Raw genomic sequence first — 22849 nt, 5'->3', positions numbered from 1 at the left:
TGGCCCCTCGCTGTCCCAAACAGGATAAAAACGGGGCAGCCACATCCTTCTCTCCGCTCCAGAGCAGACTGGTTAACGATAGCTCGGCGACTGTTTGCTCTTCAGTGGGGTGCACGCCACGGGTGCCCTCCCCATCAGCCTCTGGTCGCCATTTTGGGTTCTCCGCACCACGCTGATCCTCCATTCTTTGGGTTGTCTCACTCTCGTACCAATTATCGTACATGGGGCTCCGCTCTGCGGGGCAGCCACCACACCGGCACAATAAAGATTAGCTTCAGATGCACCACCACATGTGTACCTTATCTAGGTGTGACCCAGGGTTGCACTACCTCAGGCTAGGCTCACTCTCTCAGTGTCTGCTGTGACTCCTTCCTCCCAGTCTGTGCTCCCTACGGTGAGTGTCTGGAATGGGCTAGGTACTCTGGCTCTGCCATGCAGTACTTGGGGCGTCTACCTCTCTTGGTCAGCCTAGCGCAGACCCTCTCCAGGATTCCTGACCAAGTTAACAGGCTATCCCTTCTGGCATCCTACCAACTAGCACTGCCTCAAGGTGACTCGGTCAGCTATAGCCCGGCTCCAAACCCCTCACTCCTTTCAGGCCCCTAGGTTGTCCCTGCGAACTGACAATATCCCGTCAGCCCCCTGACCACCCCTAGGTCCGTCCCTACGCAGCACAGAGTGGCAGCAGACACTCTCCCTGTTTCCCAGTGTGCCTAGCTAGAGCCTGTCCTGATGACAGATCTGATCTCAGCAGCTCGCCTCCAAATGTAACGGTGTTTCTGGCCCGGCCTGACCCACCCAATCTCACATTGGCCCCTGTGGTCTAACCGGTCCCCATTACAGTATGGTAGTGTCGGGTGGTGCACCTGCTGGCTACAGGACTCCTGAGTCTCCCGCATGATGGTGTGTGGGGAGGACCCGTCCAGACAGGCAGCTGAGGTAGTGTGCTGATGGTGCACCTGTTGGCAACAGGACTCCTGAGTCTCCCGCATGATGGTGTGTGGGGAGGACCCGTCCAGACAGGCAGCTGAGGTAGTGTGCTGAGTCTCACCTAGTTCCAGTGCAGCGCCTCCACCTCATCAGGGTCCCTGCGTCCGCATGGGGATGGTCCTGGTGAGGAACTCCTCGGTGGTGCAACTCCCTGTGTAATCATACTCTCACACACAGGGGTCTTTCTGATCAGCTCCATCTTTATTGTCACGGTGGGCATAGCTGCCCTCCACAATGGGGTATCTTTAGCCAGTCATCGTGCCCGTGCTTCCCTTTGAAAGGTATGTCTCCTTGATCAGGGATTCACTGCTCTGTGCCAGGTCCCTGGACACAGACTCCTATATCAGCTACTATAACATAATCGTCCACTAGTCTCTGAACTCTGCAAACACCTTGCAGGAACTTGAACTCCTTCCTCAACTGTACTAGCCTTGAACTAACTGTTAGTCACCGTGCTGTGCCTTATGTAACTTCTGAGGCTGACACACCTCTGACATCACTAACCATGGAGTCAGAGCATGTGACCAGTCCCATCCATACACAGGGCACCCCACCAGGGTGTGAGGGAAAACCTCCATGGTTACTGCTGGCATGCCCACACTTACCAGGCCTTGCTGCCAGCAGGAGAGATGACTGTAGGCATTTTACATGACCGCTACATGTATATAAGGTGTGTAGTGTGATATCTATGTAGATCTAATAGGCTGTATTAATTATATTGGTAATACAAAAGGGCCTGACGGACCCTTTTCATGTTGCAAACCTAGTAGCTACTGTATTAGCTTAATTATTTATAGATTGCAATTTAGTCACCTGTTACATTATTGTAATGCATGTGTGTGTCGCAGTCTCTCGTGGGACATATTGATGGGTATTAGATTAGAATTACTATGTGAATAAGTATCTATTCTGTTCATTCGTTTCCATCTGCACAATACTTTTTTTTTTTATTGATCGAGATATTAATATTTGTAATAAAGGTAAATGAAGAGTACCACTCTGCTGAGAAATTCTTTCCTCTATTGTGGATTTCATTGCTATTTACCCCTTGGCTAACTTAATGACCATGAAAACATGCACAATGCATACCATTCATGGCCACTATGGCTTCCAAGGGGTTAATTAATATTTTTGTATTGCATTGCAATATATACCTTGCATCTTTCTTTGAATAAGGCTAATGCGAGCTAGTATTGCTGGCAGCTAGAGCTGGGGTGTCTTATCCCGATGTTAGCGCTTCCATTTAATTATGCGTTAGCCTTATGCAAATGAGGGCCCTAATGGCCATTGTTTTTGCATATGTAATGGTGTTTCCCTCCACCCCCCCACCCCAATTGCAAATCATGGCCATTACAGGGTATGTGTGGTGCATACCTGCTGGTAACAAGAGGGCTGAGTCGTCCGCGACGCGATGACTTGGAGACAACGGAACAGGCTTCTGGGGTTCATACCCCACATAATACTTACAGTATTCCTCCCTCTCTCTCCAACTTGCCCCCTGTATCTCCTCGCTATCACTCTCTCTTACTGTTCCACCTCTCTTTCTCCTCTCTTTCACTCTCCCACCTTTCTCCTCCAGTCTCTTATAAACCCCTATCACTCTCCCCCTCTCTGTCTCTCTCCCCTCCATCTCACTTAAACCACCCTCCTCTCTCACTCAATCCCCCATCTCTCACTCTCTCCCCCTCTCTGTCTCTCTTCCATCCCTCCCTCACTTCCCTCCCTCTCACTCAATCCCCCATCCTCTCTCACTCAATCCCCCCTCCTTACACTCAATTCCCCCTCACACTCACTCAATTCCCCCCTCACACTCACTCAATCCCTCACCCTCACACTCAATCCACCAACTTCCTGAGCGGCAAACCGGTACACGGCAGAGGGAGACGGGGAGGTGGTACTGCCGGGGCCTTGGCTTGAAATGTTGCCAGCACCCCACACACTCTCGGACATTGCGGGGGTCAGCGGCACGGTGGTTGTGCCACTGCGGAGGGGCCCATGAATAAGGTTAGGGGTTGGTAGGGTACCCCACAAAAACAAATAATGTACATGTAGCCAGGGTCCCTCTGGTCCCCCTGTTTCCCGGTTTCTTTCCCCCTGACGTGTGTGCTGCTGCGGTGGCGAGTGCGTCGCCGGGGGCTCCCGGCGACATCAGTGGCAGGGCGCCGCCATCTTTACTGTGTCCACGCAGGTGCGGAGGCTTGCGCATGGCCAGGTTACCCCCTAGGCCCCAGCTAGGCCCAACTCCCCTTCAGTTTGTGGCTGCTTTAGGGAAGGCCCCTTAGGTAGAGACCTTGCCCTGTTAGCAGTCAGCTTAGTCAGGGACACCTGCAGTGCTGCGTGCTCTGACAGAAGGGTCAGTGTTGCAGTGGATCATTCTCTGCAGAGCAGAGACAGAGACTGTCTGAGCGGAGAGCTTGCTCAGAAGGAGACCCCCATCGCTGAGGCTTCGGCGCTGGATACAGACATGTCCTCTTCCACAGTTCTGCGGTATCCGGTTGCAGGAGCACAGGGCAGGTATTATCCAAGTCACCAAGTGCACCACCTATACACTTCATCTTAGTGGGCGGCGCTGTCCCACACGTGGGTGGGGTTGTGGGACTTTTGGGTACAAGGACTTTGGGAATACAGTGTGGGGTTAAGGCACTGTGAGGAGGAGGATAGCTGTGCTTAGTAATGTTACAGGGTGACACTGAGGGTTATTGTTGATGTATGTGTTATGTTTGATTCTGCAAATAGTAAACTGTTATACTCAGTGGTCGACAAATCACCCAAAAATCTACTCGCCGAACAAAAAAATCTACTCGCCACCTAGTACCACACGTGTGCTGCTTGGGCCAATAGGAGCTCGCCACAATGTTAAATCCACTCGCCCGGGGCGTGCAAATGTATAGGTTTGTCAAACACTGGTTATACTTATACTCCTGTGTATGTGGTTACTATATGTGGGTCCTCTGTAGGGAACATTCTACACTCCTAGAATCCTACATAGGTGGAGGCGCTGTAAGTAAGATCATTCCAGAGGATACACCACAGGCTCTCACTGGCGGAGGCTCAGGCCTCCTGTGAGCTTAACAGGTATATTGCACCACACCTGGTAACATATAGGTTCCCCCTCACATGCACTCTATCTGCGATTGGGGGTAGTGGAATACCCGTTACATACATATAAATAAACTTTCTTGGAGCTTGAAGCACAAAAAGCATTAATTATAATCTCTGCATGTGAACTATTATTCTCCCTCTCTCTTTTTTTAAATATTATTATAGAAATTACTTTTTTTCCAGTTGGAAATGACTGTAACCAAACTTTAAGGAGGAGTTTTGTATTCTTGCTTGCATGAGTACACTGCACTGTAATATTTTATTATTATCTTGTATTAAATGGAATACTCTGATGCAGTTTGATCTTTGAAAGGATTGCTTACTGTGGGAACCTTGAAAAAACAGAAGTTTTTCAGCACAGAAGCCCTCCGTTCAAAGTGGAATAGCAATAAATAGTAATACATGTTGTGTGTGTCATTACATTGACCGTGACTTCTGTAATGTAATCAACAGAGTGATCCCAGCAGCTTTTAATATTGCTGTCTCTGGTATTGATATTAAGAGATGTAAAGACATGTTTCAGTGGAATCAAACCTTTGTTTCTTATTGTTACAAAGGCACCTGGGTCTTCTGCTTGAAAAGAGAATAATCCCTTGTATGACATTACATCTATGTACACTATCAGCTATTTTGAACAATTATTTAAAAATGGTTGATGTCATTTATATATATATATATATATTCACACACATACATGAAACACCCCAATCCCCCCTCCCCACACCCCCGTCAGCAGGAGATAGGGTGTACATGTGTGTGAACAGGGCTCTGACCCACTCCCGATGGGATTAGAGTGTTAACTGCTTGGTCAGTTACCTTTGATCTCAGGGTTCCTTCTGACAGGTCCAGGCCTTGGCTGTAAGAGGATGACGTGGTGGTTGTGAGGACAGGACAAGAAATAGGGCCTCAGGATCTTTTGCAACTCAAAGGGTTTATTGATAGGCACAACAGTTTCAGGGCTTCCACTGCATCAATGATCAATCTTGGCATACATCCCAGCCCAGGGACATCACCCCTTCCCTGGGCAGGATAGCACTAGGCATCTTCATCCATGAAGCAAAGGCAGGAAATACCAGCAATGGTAATACCCCCTGTGTCTCCTGTCAGCATCCCTCTGGGACCCAGGGGCATCATCCCCTCCCTAGGTAGGCCAGGACTAGACATCCCAAGGGCTTGAGGCCCTCAGGATAGTCTTAACACCCTCACCCCCCCCAAAGGCTGCACTTATAGTGCCGGCGACGTCACGCTGCGGTCGCTGAAAAAATCAAATTGACTTGACTTCCAGCGATCGCGTCCAAGCTGCCGCTCCGTCGCGTCTCTTCTACTATAAGCGCACGCGACGGCAGCAATGCATTTGTTTTGCCGCGACTTTGCGTCACCGGCACTATAAGCGCAGCCTATGGAGCAAGGCAGGAACACACCAGCCTCAAGACTAGGACTGGAACAGAACAGACATCACTCAAAAAGGAGGAACTCTACCTTTTATATCCAGGGAGGGGTTGATCCCTCTTCCCAATATCAGGGCAGGCCCAGCTGAAATCATAGGCCTAGTCATCTCACCCCCCCCCCTTATTTTAGCAGCTTCACAAGCCCAGACTTGTGCCTGTAAGTTGCTACACTCAGCAACTGAGGAGATGTGATGTCACCAGCTCACTATTAACCCCAGCACTGCCTGCTTTTACCAGGACTTATGTGCCAGGCTGGGGGGAAATTAGTGAGGGGGCTACATACATATTTATTTAATCCCTCTATTTCTGCAGTTTATATGTGCAGTGGTGGGGCCTGCGTCCGTCCTACCTCAGTACCCCATAATTAGACCCCTTGAATAAAACCAGACAAAACTTGTGTATATGTAGCCGAGCCCTCTACCCGGTGTGGGGAACTGGCCAGCTGCTCGGCAGGACCTCGCGCGATCAGAGAGAGGTGGCGGCAGCCACTGCCAAGCTTGGTATGCATGTGCTGTGGCTGCCGAAGTGGTAGCCATCTTGGATTGCCTGAAAGGGGCTTTACAGGACTTGCGAGAAAGCATGTGAGCGGCCATTTTGAACTAAGGATATCCTCCGTGGGACTAACGGAGTATAGACAGTTTGACGGAGGCATCCATGGAAGAAGGTAGTGTCCAGGGAGCAGTAGCTTCCTGGACTAGGCCCAGACCTTGCCCCCTCTTCCCATGTATTTCTCTCACCTCCGTCTCTCCCTGTCCCCACCTCCCGCCTCGCATGTATTACATTCCCCTGCGTCACTCTTAGTCCCTCTTTTCCTCACTCACTCCCTCTGTCACACCCTCTCTCTCGCCCCCAGCGTCTTTCAATTACCCCCACTGTCACTCAATCCCCCCTCTCCTCACACAATCCTCCCCCCACAGAATACATACAAACCCCCCCCCCCACCCCCTAAATACACCCCCACCTCCCAAATATATAATAAATGCTCTGATGGAGAGCCGGGCGCCGGCAGCCTGGCCTGACCAGAGGACAGCGTTGGCCACCGGACCACTGCAGCTACCGGGCCCCGTCTGACCACCCCCAAGGTAAGTCTACTTTTTAAATATGTATTGGGAAGGGGGGGGGGGCTGGAGGTCTTTTTATATGTATTGGGGGAGTGGGGGTCTTTGTATATGTATTGGGGAGGAGTGGAGGTCTTTTTATATGTATTGGGGAGGAGTGGAGGTCTTTTTATATGTATTGGGGAGGAGTGGAGGTCTTTTTATATGTATTGGGGAGGAGTGGAGGTCTTTTTATATGTACTTGGGGGGAGTGGGGATCTTTTTATATGTATTGGGAGATGGGGATCTTTTTATATGTATTGGGAGGGAATTGGGTATTTTTAATATGTATTGGGGGAGTGGGGGTCTTTTTATATGTATGGGGGTCTTTTTATATGTATGGGGGGTCTTTTTATATGTATTGGGTGGGAGGTGGGTGTCTTTTTATATGTATTGGGGGAGTGGGGGTCTTTTTATATGTATAGGGGGTCTTTATATATGTATTGGGCGAGAGGTGGATGTCTTTTTATATGTGTTGGGGTGGGGATCTTTTTATATGTACTATGGAGGAGTGGGGGTCTTTTTATATGTATTGAGGAGGAGTGTGGGTCTTTTTAAATGTACTGGGGGGGAGTGGGGATCTTTTTATATCTATTGGGGGGAGTGGGGGTCTTTTTATATGTATTGGGAGATGGGGGTCTTTTATATTTATTGGGGGAGCGGGGGTCTTTTTAATATGTATTGGGAGGGAATGGGGTATTTTTAATATGTATTGGTGGAGTGGGGGTCTTTTTAATATGTATTGGGGGAGTGGGGGTCTTTTTATATGTACGGGGGGTCTTTTTATATGTATTGGGCGGGAGGTGGGTGTCTTTTTATATGTATTGGGGGTGGGGGTCTTTTTATACGTATTGGGGGAGTGGAGGTCTTTTTATATGTACTGTGGGGGAGTGGGGGTATTTTTATATGTATTGGGGAGGAGTGGGGGTCTTTTTAAATGTACTGGGGGGAGTGGGGATCTTTTATATGTATTGGGAGAGAGTGTTTTTTTTTTTATATGTATTGGGGGATGGGGGTCTTTTTATATGTATTGGAGGAGCGGGGGTCTTTTTAATATGTATTGGGAGGGAATAGGGTATTTTTAATATGTATTGAGGGAGTGGGGGTCTTTTTAATATCTATTGGGGGGTGTGGGGGACTTTTTATATGTATAGGGGGGTGTGGGGGACTTTTTATATGTATTGGGTGGGAGGTGGGAGTCTTTATATGTATTGGGGGAGTGGGGGTCTTTTTATATGTATTGGCGAGGAGCGGGGGTCTTTTTATATGTATTGGGAAGATTGGGTGTCTTTTAAATATGTATTGTTTTTTTAAAATATGTATTGGGGGCAGTGGTGTTCTTTTTAATATATATTGGGGGAGTGGGAGTCTTTTTAATATGTATTGGGTGTCTTTTTAATATGTATTGGGGAGTGGGGGGCTTTTTAAAATCTATTGGGGCGAGTGGGGGTCTTTTAAATATGTATTGGGGGAGTGGGGTCTTTTTAATATGTATTGGGGGAGTGGGGGTCTTTTTATATGTATGGGGGTCTTTTTATATGTATTGGGCGGGAGGTGGGTGTCTTTTTATATGTATTGGGGGTGGGGGTCTTTTTATACGTATTGGGGGAGTGGAGGTCTTTTTATATGTACTGTGGGGGAGTGGGGGTATTTTTATATGTATTGGGGAGGAGTGGGGGTCTTTTTAAATGTACTGGGGGGAGTGGGGATCTTTTATATGTATTGGGGGAGAGTGGTTTTTTTTAATATGTATTGGGGGATGGGGGTCTTTTTATATGTATTGGGGGAGCGGGGGTCTTTTTAATATGTATTGGGAGGGAATAGGGTATTTTTAATATGTATTGGGGGAGTGGGGGTCTTTTTAATATCTATTGGGGGGTGTGGGAGACTTTTTATATGTATAGGGGGGTGTGGGGGACTTTTTATATGTATTGGGTGGGAGGTGGGAGTCTTTATATGTATTGGGGGAGTGGGGGTCTTTTTATATGTATTGGCGAGGAGCGGGGGTCTTTTTATATGTATTGGGAAGATTGGGTGTCTTTTAAATATGTATTGCTTTTTTAAAATATGTATTGGGGCAGTGGTGTTCTTTTTAATATATATTGGGGGAGTGGGGGTCTTTTTAATATGTATTGGGTGTCTTTTTAATATGTATTGGGGAGTGGGGGGCTTTTTAATATCTATTGGGGCGAGTGGGGGTCTTTTAAATATGTATTGGGGGAGTGGGGTCTTTTTAATATTTATTGGGGAGTGGGGGTCTTTTTAATATGTATTGGAGGGAGTGGGGTCTTTTTAATATGTATTGGAGGGAGTGGGGTCTTTTTAATATGTATTGGGGGAGTGGGGGTCTTTGTTATATGTATTGGGGAAGTGGGGGTCGTTTTAATATGTATTGGAGGGAATTGGGGTCTTTTGAATATGGAATGGGGGGAGTGGGGGTCTTTTGAATATGGAATGGGGGGAGTGGGGGTCTTTTGAGTAAGGGAATGGGGGGTTGGTATATATTTTGTTGGGGGGGATTGAGTGAGAGTGAGGTAATTGACTGAAGGTGGGGGCGAGTGAGAGGAGAGAGGGGGTGAGGGGGGGAGGGAGTGAGTGAGGAAAAGAGGGAGTAAGAGTGAGACGCAGGGGAGAGAAATACATGTGGGGCAGGAGGGGGTGAGTGAGGAAGAGGGAGTGAGATGGAGGGGAGAGAAAGACATGGGAAGAGGGGGGAAATAGAGGGGGCGTGTGAGGTGTAAAATGGGGGGGCTCGCAATACCGCTGACATCGGGGGGGGGGGAGGCGGACATAACTGTAGCCCTGCGGAACCACACGCAGAGACACACACGCAGAGACACACACACAGACACACACAGATTCTCTTTTCTTACACAGTGTCTCTTACCAAATACACCTATATTAATAGCTCTCGCCCTCTCTGCTTCACTGCAGGCTCTTACACAGGCAGGCGGAGTGCTCTTCCAGAAGAAAGAATATTGCACGTATTTGATTATATACTCCTAGGGCATGCAATTTACTCCTGTACTGTTGAGTTTATTCCTGAAGCACTTGCTGTCTAATCCCTGAGATGACATAGTACAGGAGAGGGCTGCATTTAAGGGGAAATGCTGATATTTTCCCACATATGACAAAGGCAAAAAGTCTTTGATTTTGCATGCAGGTTCTATAGTGTTTTTGAGCAGCAGAGGGCACAAAGTGAATGCTAAACATACGCGTTACATTGACAAGTTAAATATAATCTCCTGTTTAATACACTGGCGACACACTTTATTCGAGCTTGGCTAGTCCCACGAATTCGGGTATACCCGGGTGTATTGAGGTTTGTGACTGTTTTCTGCCCGAGTGCATTGAGTTATTTTCCAAGCAGGGATTGAAGCATTTTATTCCCGCTGGCTGCAATACTGCACAGTATATATATATATACTGCATTACAATTCATGAATTTATGCCATCTGGTAGACACGCGAAGCATTGCAGCCTATTAAATCCTAATCATTATCATTTAACAGATCAGCCGCCCGTCAGCCAGGCATGAACCCAGGCTGGGAAGGCAAATGCAACGGGGCTTGTCAGAGGTGAGGAGTGGCGCATTCCAGGTATCTGCCAGGTACATACCGGGTATTTGCTCGAATAAAGTGTGTCGGTGCAGTAGGAATACAGTATTCCACCTTTTTCAAACAGCAACTCGGAATGATTTTTGGAGGGCTCTCATTCCCTATGTACAGTATCAGTATCACTATGGGCAATATTACTCCAATCCATAATACTGTCGCCATTAAAAAAGGTGGAACACAGGTGCACTGTCCAGTGATATCCTGATCTTTTCTCCCAGGTGCCCAATGTATTATTCCCCAGTAGAGATGTGAGAAACTGTCCCAATTGTGGTGTCCGCACTTTTTTGTGTTTTGTTTTACAGGGAGATAGATGTATAAAAGTATATGAAAATACGCTAATTTAAATATGCAAACGGGCTTATCTCTCTATTTTTTTTGCACTCTTGCTCCTCGGATCGACGCTGCAAATTTGGGCAAAAAGGGAAAAAATGCTTGGGAATATTTTTGGCGGGAAACCAATGGTCAATTTGACGTGGTTTGCAAAATGCTGTGAAAATGCCACACATCTCTAATCTCCAGGATCGCCCAGGAGCGGGGAGTTTTCATTTCCAAATATGAATTTATTTCAATAACTGAAGCAGCTGGGACATGAAAAAGTAGCCAAACGTCCTGGTTTAAAATGAATACAAGGCGCCATGCTAAGAATCTCCATTCTCTTCTAGTCCCACCATCTTACTTCCCCTTAAAGAAATGTGACTTTCATAAAGCATGATATTTTCTGTCTACAGCCGGGTTCCCAAAGTCCAGCCCTTGATAGCAAATGCCCAGGTTTTCTTAGCAACACATACCTAAGCAACTTGTTTAGATATGTAGTGTGATGCCCACACCACGTTGCAATCTCGTTTGTCCCAATTTTAGGCTGGAGAATTTACAGGAATTAAATCATACAACAGGCCCATCGTCCCTTTAAGAAAACCAAATAATAAAATCAAATCCTATTCCCGTTAGGGAAACTAACTGACTTTTCTTCTGCCCTCTCTAAAGACCGCTGGCCAACTATACTGGTACTCAGCTAAAACATGCCCTGGCATATGCAACAATCTATACAGTCTTTGCACACAGCAATAACAAATGTTTTTTTTTGTTTATCTGTTTGTAAGTCCTCCGGTGCAGACGTCACTGCTTCAGCACAGGCTTTGCATCCTTTCCTTCTAAGGGGAACTCTGTCCCACATGAGCCCAGAGAACCTCTCCTTGTAGGTTCCTCTATAATCAGCTTTCGCAGCTGGGGAGCACTCCTATCTCCCCCCTTCTCTGGGCGAAACAGTCTCTCTCTCTGTGCATGGCATCACTCTGTGCATGGCATCACTCTGTGTTTGCCTTAAACACTTCCTTATTCACTGAGGGATTCCATCCTGATTAATTAGCCAGCAGGTCAACAGCTATTCCTGAGAGGATTAACTGTGTGTGCTGCAAAAGTCCTATAGCTGCCCTATTCAGCCTAGAGGACAGTGATGATACCACAGTAGGTACTTTAAAGATAATTAGAGACAGGTGTATTGGTTACTTAAGTGTTACCTGAAGTGTTTGCACTGTAGACTGAACTTGGGGAGCCTTGGGGTGTTTTTTAGGGGAGACACAGCCAGACCATAAGTCTGCAGGTGTGCATCTGCTTGTCCTGTTGTGTATCTAAGAAAGGTCTCCGGGCTCCTATCCCCATCCTGTGTCTCTTATGGGGAAATCATGAAAAGCGACCACAGCTTTATTAACACAGCATTTACAAATCGAGGTCCCTGCTAAAAAGGTTTAAAGGTTAGCAAAGGTGTATGTTGCACACCAAACAATTAATAGAACCGCAGATACTTATAACGGTGCTCTCAACCTCAGGGGAAGACCCACTGCTGTTCGTTGCGGTAATCCAAAAGTAAAAAAGTGTTGAGGCTCTACGGTTCTTGCAAAAAATGAATTTATTTAGCAATTAGAATATCCAACGTTTTGGCCGCCTGGGAAGCCTTTGTCAAGGAACGGATCCCGTCTATATAGGGAGCAAAATCCGAATATTCAATAGGTCTCAGGTGAATCCTATTTCGCTGTGGTAGTGCGAATGTGCAATCCGCTTGTCATAGAGACCACCCCAAGGTTTTGTATTCCTGAAACGTCATCTACTCCTCGCGCATGTGTCCTCTGCACTCTACTGTCTTTATAGGAGGTCAGGGGGACGCAGGGAAGCTTCATGTCCTAACCCTGCAGAATCTCCATAAACGATCATATGACAGAGGAAAAAAACAGGTGCAGACCCACTGCGAATAGTTATAATGTCTCTTACCCTACACCCCAAAAAAGAGGGGTCTATATCTGTGCCTAAAAGTGATATATACAAAAAGTGTTAAAGTTTAAAATTAAGGGCCTCTACTTGTCATGAATGGTGTTAAATTATAACAATTACACGAAATTACCAGAAATGTATAAAAAAAAAATATTTCACTAAAAATTGAAAAGAACAAAAAGGAGAGACTATGATAGAATTTAGTATAACATACCTAATAGTAATCAAGAATGATGATAGGTTCCAGATGCGATGAGCAGAAGCGGTAGCATCAGTATGTAAGTAAATCATGTTTATTTAAGAGCACATCTAAAAGCAAAAGAAATTCATTATCTGGGCTCTAAAAAACATCCAAGATGTAAATTGGCATTTAGTCTCTTTGGAAAAACTGTCTCTGAGGTGAAAATCAAAAATGCCTCCCTACGCAGTAACATCATGTCCTTGTCCAATCCTGATATTGTCATATTCATGTGTTCTGTATCCATGATTTTAAGAGAGGAAACAGTATGTCTGAATTCTTTTGCAATGTTGGACTATGGTTGTTTCTTCCTCCCCACGTCCAATTTTGCTTTTATGTTCAATAAACCTAATTTTCAACATGCGGTTGGTTTTGCCCACATTGGTATGTTATTAAATATATAACGTGTAGTCATAAATGTGATTCTTGGCTTAATAGGATAGTTCTCACCACTTCTCGGTGGCTGAAGGAGTTACCAGTATTTAAACTATGACACATGAAACAGTTAAAACATTTAAAACAACCAGATTTCGGTGTAGTTTAAACATGGGGAACTATGTAATTATCTTTATTGTCTACATGTATAAGCAGATCACCAAGATTCTGTCCCTTACTGCAGGGGTGCGCAAACTTTTGCTCGTGCGGCCCCCCTGCCTTGTGGCCCCCAGTGCCCGTGCCCCCCCACCCTTCACTAAGGGATGCATCAAATCACGCACGAGGTCATGTGACATCACGTGACCCGCGGTGTCATTTGATGCCACGTTGCTATGACAACGTGCGTGTGACGTCACGCCCCATGACCCTGCTACGTCATTTGACACCGCGTTGCCATGGAGACAAATCCAGATGCCGGCTAAATCGCAGTAAGTTGATGTTGCAGAGGCCTTATGTGATCCCCCGGCATTTAATTTTAATGCTTTGTGGAAGCGCATGGGCCTCTGCAAAAGCCCGCACCCCCCAGAAAAATCTTGCGCCCCCTTTGCGCACCCCTGCCTTACTGTATGCGAATCTAGGGGGTTCTCTACAGCAGAACATCATCATTTTGTAATACTTCACAATGTTTCTTAATGTTTTGTTTCACAAAATTGTTTGCCATATTGCGTTTGGTTACAAAAGTTAACCTACAGTATCTTGATTTGTATCTTTTTTTACAACCGGTGCTTTAGCAGGTATTTCTTTTAGGAAGGCCCTATTTATGATTTCTTCCTTGTGTCCTTTTGCTATATACCATTTTTTTAATGTCTTTTAGGGTCTCCTGTAACTTTTCAGGTCTATCTATGATACATGAAGCTCTTACTTTTTGAGAGTAAGGCAACATTTTTTTGAGTGTATCTGAGTGAAAGCTGCTGGCATATAGTGTGACATTTCAGCCCATGGGTTTTCTGTATGTAATTGTATAACTTACCTTGTTGTAGGCTCAGTAGTACATCCAAAGACGCAATCTGATGCTTGCTTCAAGTTTTTGTAAATAGTACAGGTGTGTCTAAACTATCCAAAAAAATTGAAGAAATTAATAAGTTCATCAGTGTTCCCATCGCATAAAAAGAACACATCATTAATGTATCTGCAGTAAAAAGGCATCTTGGAATAATATGTGGTCTCAAAAATAAAACATTTTAGAAAATCATCCATAAAAACATTGGCATAAGAGGGTGCCACATTACTGCCAATCACTGTACAAGTGGTTTGCAAATTGTAAGAAACTTAAAAAAGTTCTCATGTAAAATGAAACGTAGCAATAGTAGGATATCATTTAATTTTAAACTTTGTAACATTTTTGTATATACTGTATCACTCACTTTATTAGGCACTCATGTAGACACCTCCTTTTTTGTTGTAGGGTAAGAGAAAATATAAACACACAATCCCAGCAAGCTCAAGAAACCCCCAAACCCACCACATTATATGTGTGTGGTATCTGTATCTGTATCAAAAGGAGTGCTACTGAGTGTGGCCAAATGTATACAACAAAAGACAGAAATGCCCAATGCTACATCCAATATGTCAAAAAAAATATTAGTACAATACTTCAATGCTGATATTCTCATGAATAAGGGTTATTTAGTTAAACTCTTTGGCCAACACGTTATAAGTCTGCAAGTCACACCAAGGCATTACCAATTTTTTCAGGTCCTAACACTACCTGGTTAAAATTCTCATTTACTGTTGGAGGGAGAATGACCACATTGGGTCAGTCCAAACACAAGAACATGAAAAAGACCTGCTAACTTAGAAAGTGGGGAGGGGCGAGCTTAACCCCTAGGGGCCACTTACCTCTAAACAACTGATACCAGCTGCAAATTACATTAGCAGGAACATTATACCAGAGGCAAATATTACCTCAAAGTACGATCACCTGCCTCCCTTCTAGCTGTGCCATGTGCTTTGTCTTCTTTCAAACCCCATTTTTAGATCTATACATCCCGCTCCTAAAATGGGTTCTTGCTGGTTGTCCACAGCTTTGCTCTGAGCAGAGTATTGACCTATGCTTGCTTGTCCTGAAAGTGTATTTCTCATAGCCCTCTCATGTTCATGCATTCTCCAGTGAATGTGTGATTGAAGCCTGCACGGGTCTGTTGCTGCTCCGTGTAGATATCCATGCTAATATCCAGAACCCTTTGTGACATGGTTCCCCAACTCCAGACCCCAGCTGATATCTGGAAGGTTGCAAATTGCTTCCCCAACACCAATTGTTGGTTTCAGTCATGTGTCATTTTTTATGATGTAGTCCTCTACTATTAGCACCTGCAGGGTGTGATATGGCATTTCCTTATTTTAGGAGTAACCAATACATTTCTAAGCACATGATCTTGCAGGTACAGTACTTTACCTAGTTATCGCTGACCAGCTGCACCTATTGTACATATTTCCGCTAGTGTGTCAGGGCTGAGGGGGAATAACACCTTCATGGCCTTTCTCCTGTTTCCATTGGTTGAAGTTCAGCCTAGCATCTAAACAAAGCAGTTGGTGCAGCGGTCGCCAAGTCCAGTACTCAAGGGCCACCAACAGGTCAGGTTTTCTGGATATCCCTGCTTCAGTCATTATGAGTCACTGATTGAGATCCTGAAAACTTGACCTATTGAGGACTGGAGTCGGCCATCGGCGAGCATGTTTTTATTTTTAAACTAGACCCGCTGGGCATATGATATATAACATATAACAGTCCAAAAGACTGTTCATGGTCCCAAGGTTCAACAAAGTATCCGGTCGCTCCTCCTTCTCTTACCGTGCACCCCACAACTGGAACAGTCTACCGGAGACTCTCACAGCCACCACCAGCTAAGTGCTTTCAAAACTAAAGCTGTCTCACATTTTAATCTGGTCTGTAACTGTTATATACGCCTATAATATATATTATCTTTAACTGTGCATACAATGTCTTGTATATAATGCACTGTATAAACCTTTTCACTCATTGTAACTATGTATTTCTAACCATGTATTTGTCATTATAACTCGGTGCCCAGGACATACCTGAAAACGAGAGGTAACTCTCAATGTATTACTTCCTGGTAAAACATTTTATATATAAACTAGCTGAGAAACCCGGCGTTGCCCGGGATGTGAAGTGTGAATAAGTATGTGTAAATGTTGTATGTGAAAGTTGTAATGTGATGCCAATGTTATGTAATATTAGTTAGAATTGTGTTTGTAAATCAACAGTAGTAGAAAGCACATGTATATGAGGGAAAATGTTTGAAGTGTATGTTAGTTGTTACGGTAGTTATTTTTGAAAATGTTATTGTTGGAAATGCTTCTTGAAAGATGTGAATGTCCATTGTTGAGAGGAGTGTATTTGATGTAATGTTAAAGTGTGTGTTGTAAAATAATGTAGTAATAAAAGATGACAGTAGTGTATTGAGTGTCTTTCATTTTTTTGTAATTTCTTATGGCAATATGTAGAGTTCATGGAAATTGAGGAAAGTCAATGTTCATTGTAATGCTTGTTTGTAAACGACATTTTTGGTAGTTCCAGTTGGAGCAAAGATGTACAATTGTTGGGGGGATCCAACTCTAGAGCACGCAACATATAACTGGCCGTGGGAGAAACATGGTGATTCTAAGTTGATACCAGTGCACTTTATAGATTGTCCTTGTGCTTTGTTAATGGTGATAGCAAAAGCTAGTTTGATGGGGAACTGTAGCCGTTTGAAAGTAAAAGGCATGTCTGTAGGAATGAGTGGAATGCGGGGGATGAAGACATCTTGGCCTTTCGCGTTGCCAGTTAAGATAGTAGCTTCAATTAGGTTGGGCATCAATGTTTTTATGCACAGTCTGGTTCCATTACAAAGGTTAGGTGTGTGTAGGTTGCGAAGTAGCATGATGGGTGCTCCAACTTTGAGGCGAAGATGATGTGGTGGCATCCCTGATGGTTCGAGGGAGTGTAGGAATTCAGGTGGATAGTTAACGGCTTCATCGCAATTCACAACTGTATCGATTGAGTTGTATTGAGTAATTGTGTTTGGAATAATGTCTTGAATTTGATGATTGATGTCATTGACAGAAGTATTTTTGGCAGCAAGGATGGCTCTTTCACAGAGCCACTGGTGGTTTGTGTAATTGTGTAAGAGATTTGGATAGACGTGATGTATGAGATCTTCAAGTGATGTCATCATGTGACAAAAATGTGTGGGAAAAGCAATTTCACCTGATGTTAAGTCAGTAGGTAAAGTACCTTCACCTATTTGAAGAAGTGTGTGTGCAAAAAGTTGTTCATTTGAGTGGCCGAGAAGTTGGACTCGCATATTGGTTGTTAATGGAAAATGTTTGACATGTCGCCATAGAATAGAGGATTTAAGGCATGCATGAAGTTCGTCTGCTGGTGTGGATCGTGGTATGACTGGAAGTGTTTGTCTGAAATCACCAGCTAAAAGAATGACAGCACCACCCATTATTTGTTTATTGTTACGCAAGTCTTGCAAGGTTCTATTAAGGGCTTCAAGTGCTTTTTTATGCGCCATGGTACACTCATCCCAAACAATAAGTTTGCAAATTTGAAGAACACGGGCTTGGCCAGATGTCTTGGTAATATTACATGTTGGGTTTTCTTCATGAGCAATGTTTAGTGGTAATTTAAGAGCTGAGTGCACAGTTCTTCCTCCATCCATAAGAGTGGCTGCAATGCCAGATGATGCAAGTGCAAGTGCAACATGATTGTGCATTCTTATTTCTGCAAGGAGTAAATTTATGAGAAATGTTTTGCCTGTTCCACCTGGAGCATCAAGAAACAGGATTGCACCTTGTTCGTTGTTTATGTGCTGCATGATGTTGTCATAGGTGTTAAGTTGTTGTGGAATTAACATTGGTTTTCTTGTGGCAACATATTCTTGTAGTATGGAAATATTGTATTGTTTCTCTCGCATAAGGTCTGTATTGAGTACATCGTGATGATGACGTTGGGGAGCTTCTAGACCTAATTGAAGTAGTGTTTTGTTATTGATAGAGAGACATGTATCTTCTAACAATATGAGTACCTCGTTGAAAATGTCAGGTGAAAAGGTAACATTGAGTGATGGGTTGTGTCTCTGTGCTTTGTGAAGTATATCTTCACTCATGCTTTCTCGATATGTGTTCCATAGAGTGTTGGGGTTTGATGGGTTGCACGTGGTAAGGATAATGGCAAAAAGATTTCGAATTTTGGTTGGCAATGACTGTAATGCAGCTTGGGCTAATGTAGTATTCCAGTGTTGATCATCCTCTAGTAATCCAAGTTTTTGGCAAGCTTCTCGATAAGTCTCACACACTTGACCGTTGACAGTTTTTATAGCGTCAAAAGATGTTGGGCCTGGAACGGTATGAAGTAGAATTCTGAGAAAGAAGCATTCAGCGTTGTTTGGGTGAACTGTGTAGACACGCGATAAGGCTTCACTTGCAAGGGCATCAGTTCCGGGAACAGGTGTGCCCTGCTTTCTTTTCTTGAACTGTTTTGTGGATGCATTCCAAGTGTAATATCGTGGAGTTTGTGGATAAAGCAATGTGCGTGCAAAAGAGTCGTGTTGACATAATTGAAAGAAGGCAGTTAAAGTAGTGTTTGGTGGTTGAGCAGCAAGTGCCTCTGCGTTGGCAGGTGTGAAATATACTCTCTGTCCATTTTCTAAATGAATAGTCAGGTGAACAACGGTTGGGTGTCGTTCGTGAATGGCAAAAGCGAAAATCCTCCAAACGGCTTCATTACTACTTATATATCTTCCTAGCTGGTAGAGTGTAACTTCGTCATGGATGTGTTCATTTGTGATTCCAAAAATGGCCATGTCGCTTCCTTTGTTGACATACTTGCAAATGTATATAATTGATTTAACAGAATGACAGTATTCCACATTAATGTGTGCGTTATAAATTTTTGTTAGAAGTGGACAATATGGAACAACCCATTTGTTGTCGACTTGGATGTGTTTGTTGTTGCGAATAGTAATTGTTGCTGTGTATCCGCCGTCTGTGGGAGCGCGTCTTCGATATTGAGGATATCCATCATCTCCACTTTGTGTGTCTGCAATGAATGTTTTAGGGAATTGTTTGGTGCATTTACCGTCTTTCATACATGGTGCATGAATATTGATGTTTCCACATGGTCCATGAATCATATTTTTAGTGACTATTGCAAATAGTATAGGGTTTTCTTGAGGATTAGGCAACTCAGCAGAGATAACGTTATCGATGTCAATGGAATGTAGTTTTTCTTTGAGCCATATAAGAATATGAGCATGTGGAAGACCTCTTTTCTGCCATTCTATTGAGTACATCCAGCATCGTGTTTGTCCAAATATATAAGTCTTAGTGATGATGTGAATTAATGTGATGAGTTTTTGGCGAAATACTCTTGCGATTAAGTCGTGTCGATCACTGTGAGCCTGTCCATCCTGAAGTTCTTGTTTTATTTCTGGCCAAGCTGGATTACATGTAAATGTAATAAAAAAGTCTGGTCGTCCATATGCGCAACATATGCCATAGCGTCCTGAGCATATTCGTGCATGTGTCGAGGACTTCCCGTGAATGTTGCTGGTAGAATGAACATTTTTCCAATGTTGTCAACGTTACCATCGTTGCCAACAGCATCCCTGAGATGTATGTATTGATCAACGCGTAGTTTTTTTTGATGTAAGCGTATGTATAGAAGACGCTCACTTTCAATTTTAGCATACATGTCAACAATAAACTGATGAAATAGTTGTCGACAATGTAAAATGTGGTTTTGCGATGCATCTCGTATCATTAATCTGTAAGCGTAGAAGTCCATAGCGGATACAGTTTTGTTAGTGTTTGCCTTTGAAGTTGGGTGTACTTGCATGATGTTGAAGTGATAGCCATCGTCACCGTTCCAAAGTATGAGAGGGTATTGAAGAGCATCATATGAGCGATGTGTTTCAGAAATGCGTGTGAGTGAATGAGCGCGCCGCTGAAGAATTATGTCCCGTGTATGAAATTGTTCCCCCGCTATAACAATAGCGACTTCGTTGATTTGAGGTGCATTAAAGCGACGTTCATGTTGACCCACTGGTGTTTTGTCGGCTCGGATAATGACTTGATAGTCATCAGTTGGCATGCGTTCAAGTGATGTTTTGAATGTGTTAATGAGATGGTTGTGTTGATGTAACATCCTTTGTAAGGAGATGACAATGTCACGTCTTGTATTGGGTATCCAATGGCATCGTTGATCAGCTTCTTGTTGTTCATCGCCCATGAAGTAAATTTGCAAGAATTGTGGATCTTGGTCTGGTAATGGGAGAAGAGAGCCGGCCCTGTGGTAAACTTGACCTTGTACTTTAAAAGTACTTTTAAATCCAATTTGTTCAACTATGGATGTAGCACCAAAGGATGTCATTTGGAAACAGGAGTTGTATTTGCGTATGTTTTGTAGGAAATGTTTAGATTCTGAAGTTGTCCCTGACATGTATGAAAGAAGTGGATTTGGGGGTGAGTGTAGAGGTGGTAGCTGAACTTTGCCATTGCTGCAGCACATTCCAGCTGATTCATGTTGGAATTTTTTTGCTTGACAGTAGCGACATATAGTGTCCATGTGTCCAATGTTCACCTTTGGATGTTGCTGGTATAGTATGTGTGGATTATATATGAAAGCGGCACGTAGCAAAGTGTAATTAGTTGAATGCGTACATGTAGTATGTGTGTCTTGTAGTGCTTGTTGTACTGTGTGTGTTGGTGTGTCTTGGTGTTGTTTTGATGTGCGCCGTATTGTTCTGTCTTTAGCAAGGCGTGTTTCATGTTGTTGTGGAGTCTCGGTGGCTCTTCTTGTTGTAGCTCGTAGTCGCATTTTCTGCAGACGTATTTCATGTTGTTCTGTAGTCTCTGCGTCTCGTGATGTTGTAGCACGTTGTTGGTCTTTTGCAAGGCGTGCCTCATGCTGTTCTGTAGTCTCTGAAAGTCTGGATGTTGTAGTACGTTGTTGGTGTTCTGTAGTGTGAGCGTCTGTTGATGTAGTGGGTGTGTCTCTGTGTTTTTGTTGTTGTTGTTCTCGTTGTGTTGCTCTTCTGATTCTGGCTCTGTCTCTTTGTTGTGCAAGGCGTGTTTGGCGCTGTAGTGTTTCATTAGCAGGTGATGTTGTGTGTGTGTGTGTGTTGTTGAGTAGTTGTGTTAGGATGCTGTGTGTGTATTTGTGCGTTTGATATACCTGCTGTGTGTGTATTAAATGGAATTAGTGTGTGATGTTGTTGTGTGTAATGTGTTGGTGTTGATGTTGTGGTTGTGAGGATTTGTTGTTGACCTATTGTGTATTCCGTTGTGAGTTGTTTGTTAGCATTGTGTGCGTGGATTTCAATGTGTGTGAAATGGGTGTGTGCATTGTGTGGTGCAGTACATATAATTTGTGTGTGTGCATGTCACGTTCATTGTCAGGGTGTGTATGTTTTGTTTTGCGAAGGTGTTTTTTGGGTGGCATGTTTTGTGTTGTGAAGATGTGTGTTTGGTGTTGTTGTTGTGATGTGCGTTATTGTAGGTGTTGTAGAGGTGTTGTGTGTGTAAGTTGTGATGTGTTGTTAAAAGTTGTTGATGTGTGTGTTGAGGTAGGTGTTGTGTGTGATGTTAGTGAAGTGTTTCAGTGCGATTGTGTTTACAATACTTCCTGATGTTGTTGTGTCAAGGCGCAGTTCGATCCAATGATTGTATTGTGTGTTTTGGCACAGCGTTGAAGCGTCGAGGTGTTGAAGGCATCCGGTTGTGGTCTGTGAAAAGTTTGTAAATTGATAAAGTGTGACAGTATTGAGGGGTATTTATTTGTGTTTGGTGTGCGTTTGTGTAGGTGTTGAAATGTTGTGTGTGTTTTTGTTTTGTGTTAATGTTGGCTGTGTGTGTGGCAGAATAGTGTGTGTATGTAATTATTGTGTGTGATTGTTGATTGTGTGGGGTGTGTGTGTGGATGAGTGAGTGTGTGATGTGATAGTGAGTGTGTGGTGTGTGAGTGTGTGTGTCAGTGTTGGTTAGTTGAGTGTTTGTGTGCAATAAATTAGACAGATGTGTAAATAGTAATGTTTTGTGTAAAATATGTTATTGAAAGGAAGAGGTGATTTATTGTGCTAGGTGTGTTAGTAGTGGAGGTGTTGTGTTGTTGTATATGTTTGTGTGTGGTGGGATGTTGATGTGCAATGGGAGTGGGTGGTGAGACGTGTAAATGTGCATTGTATTCAGTGTAGTGTGTATGGTGAAGGGTAGGTAATTGGAACAGTGGGTTGGGTGTGTGTGTTTGTTTAGTGGTGGTTGTGTTGTGTGTGGTAGTTAAGGTTATGTTGAAGTGTTGTTTTGTGTGTTGTATCAGCAGAGGAGGTTGGTGTGTGTGTGTGAGTACGTGTGTTGCGTGGTTGAGGGCGTGTGGCGTTGCTGAGTGCGTGTGTGTGTGCATGTGTTTGTGTATTTGTGTGTGTGTTGTGTGTGATGGTGTGTGGTGTGTGTGAGAGCATGTGTGTATGTGGCGTGTGTGATGGCATGTGTGTGTGTATGACGCATGTTGTGTGTGTGACGTGTGTGAGTGGGTGTTGTTGGTCATAGACATGTTGTAAATTGCATGTTTTTGAGTGTAGTGTGTGTATTATGAGGGTGAAGGTGAGGTGTGATTTGTTGTTATGTGTGGCATAGAATGACAGGATG

General features: G+C 44.1%; 1 long non-coding RNA gene across 1 annotated transcript in view; it reads right to left on the bottom strand.

The window, feature by feature from the left end:
- Positions 1-12733: 12733 nt before the first annotated feature.
- The window catches only part of LOC142490869 (uncharacterized), a 17255-nt gene continuing 7139 nt past the window's right edge, over positions 12734-22849 (bottom strand). The window contains exons 2-3 of the long non-coding RNA XR_012800120.1: positions 14163-14240; positions 12734-12828 (exon numbers count right to left, since the gene is read on the bottom strand). This is a non-coding gene — a long non-coding RNA (uncharacterized LOC142490869). The remainder of the gene's footprint in view (positions 12829-14162; positions 14241-22849) is intronic.

Source organism: Ascaphus truei, chromosome 3 (assembly GCF_040206685.1).
Source record: "Ascaphus truei isolate aAscTru1 chromosome 3, aAscTru1.hap1, whole genome shotgun sequence".
Classification (NCBI taxonomy): Eukaryota; Metazoa; Chordata; class Amphibia; order Anura; family Ascaphidae; genus Ascaphus; species Ascaphus truei.
This window is presented reverse-complemented; position numbering and strand designations above follow the sequence as displayed.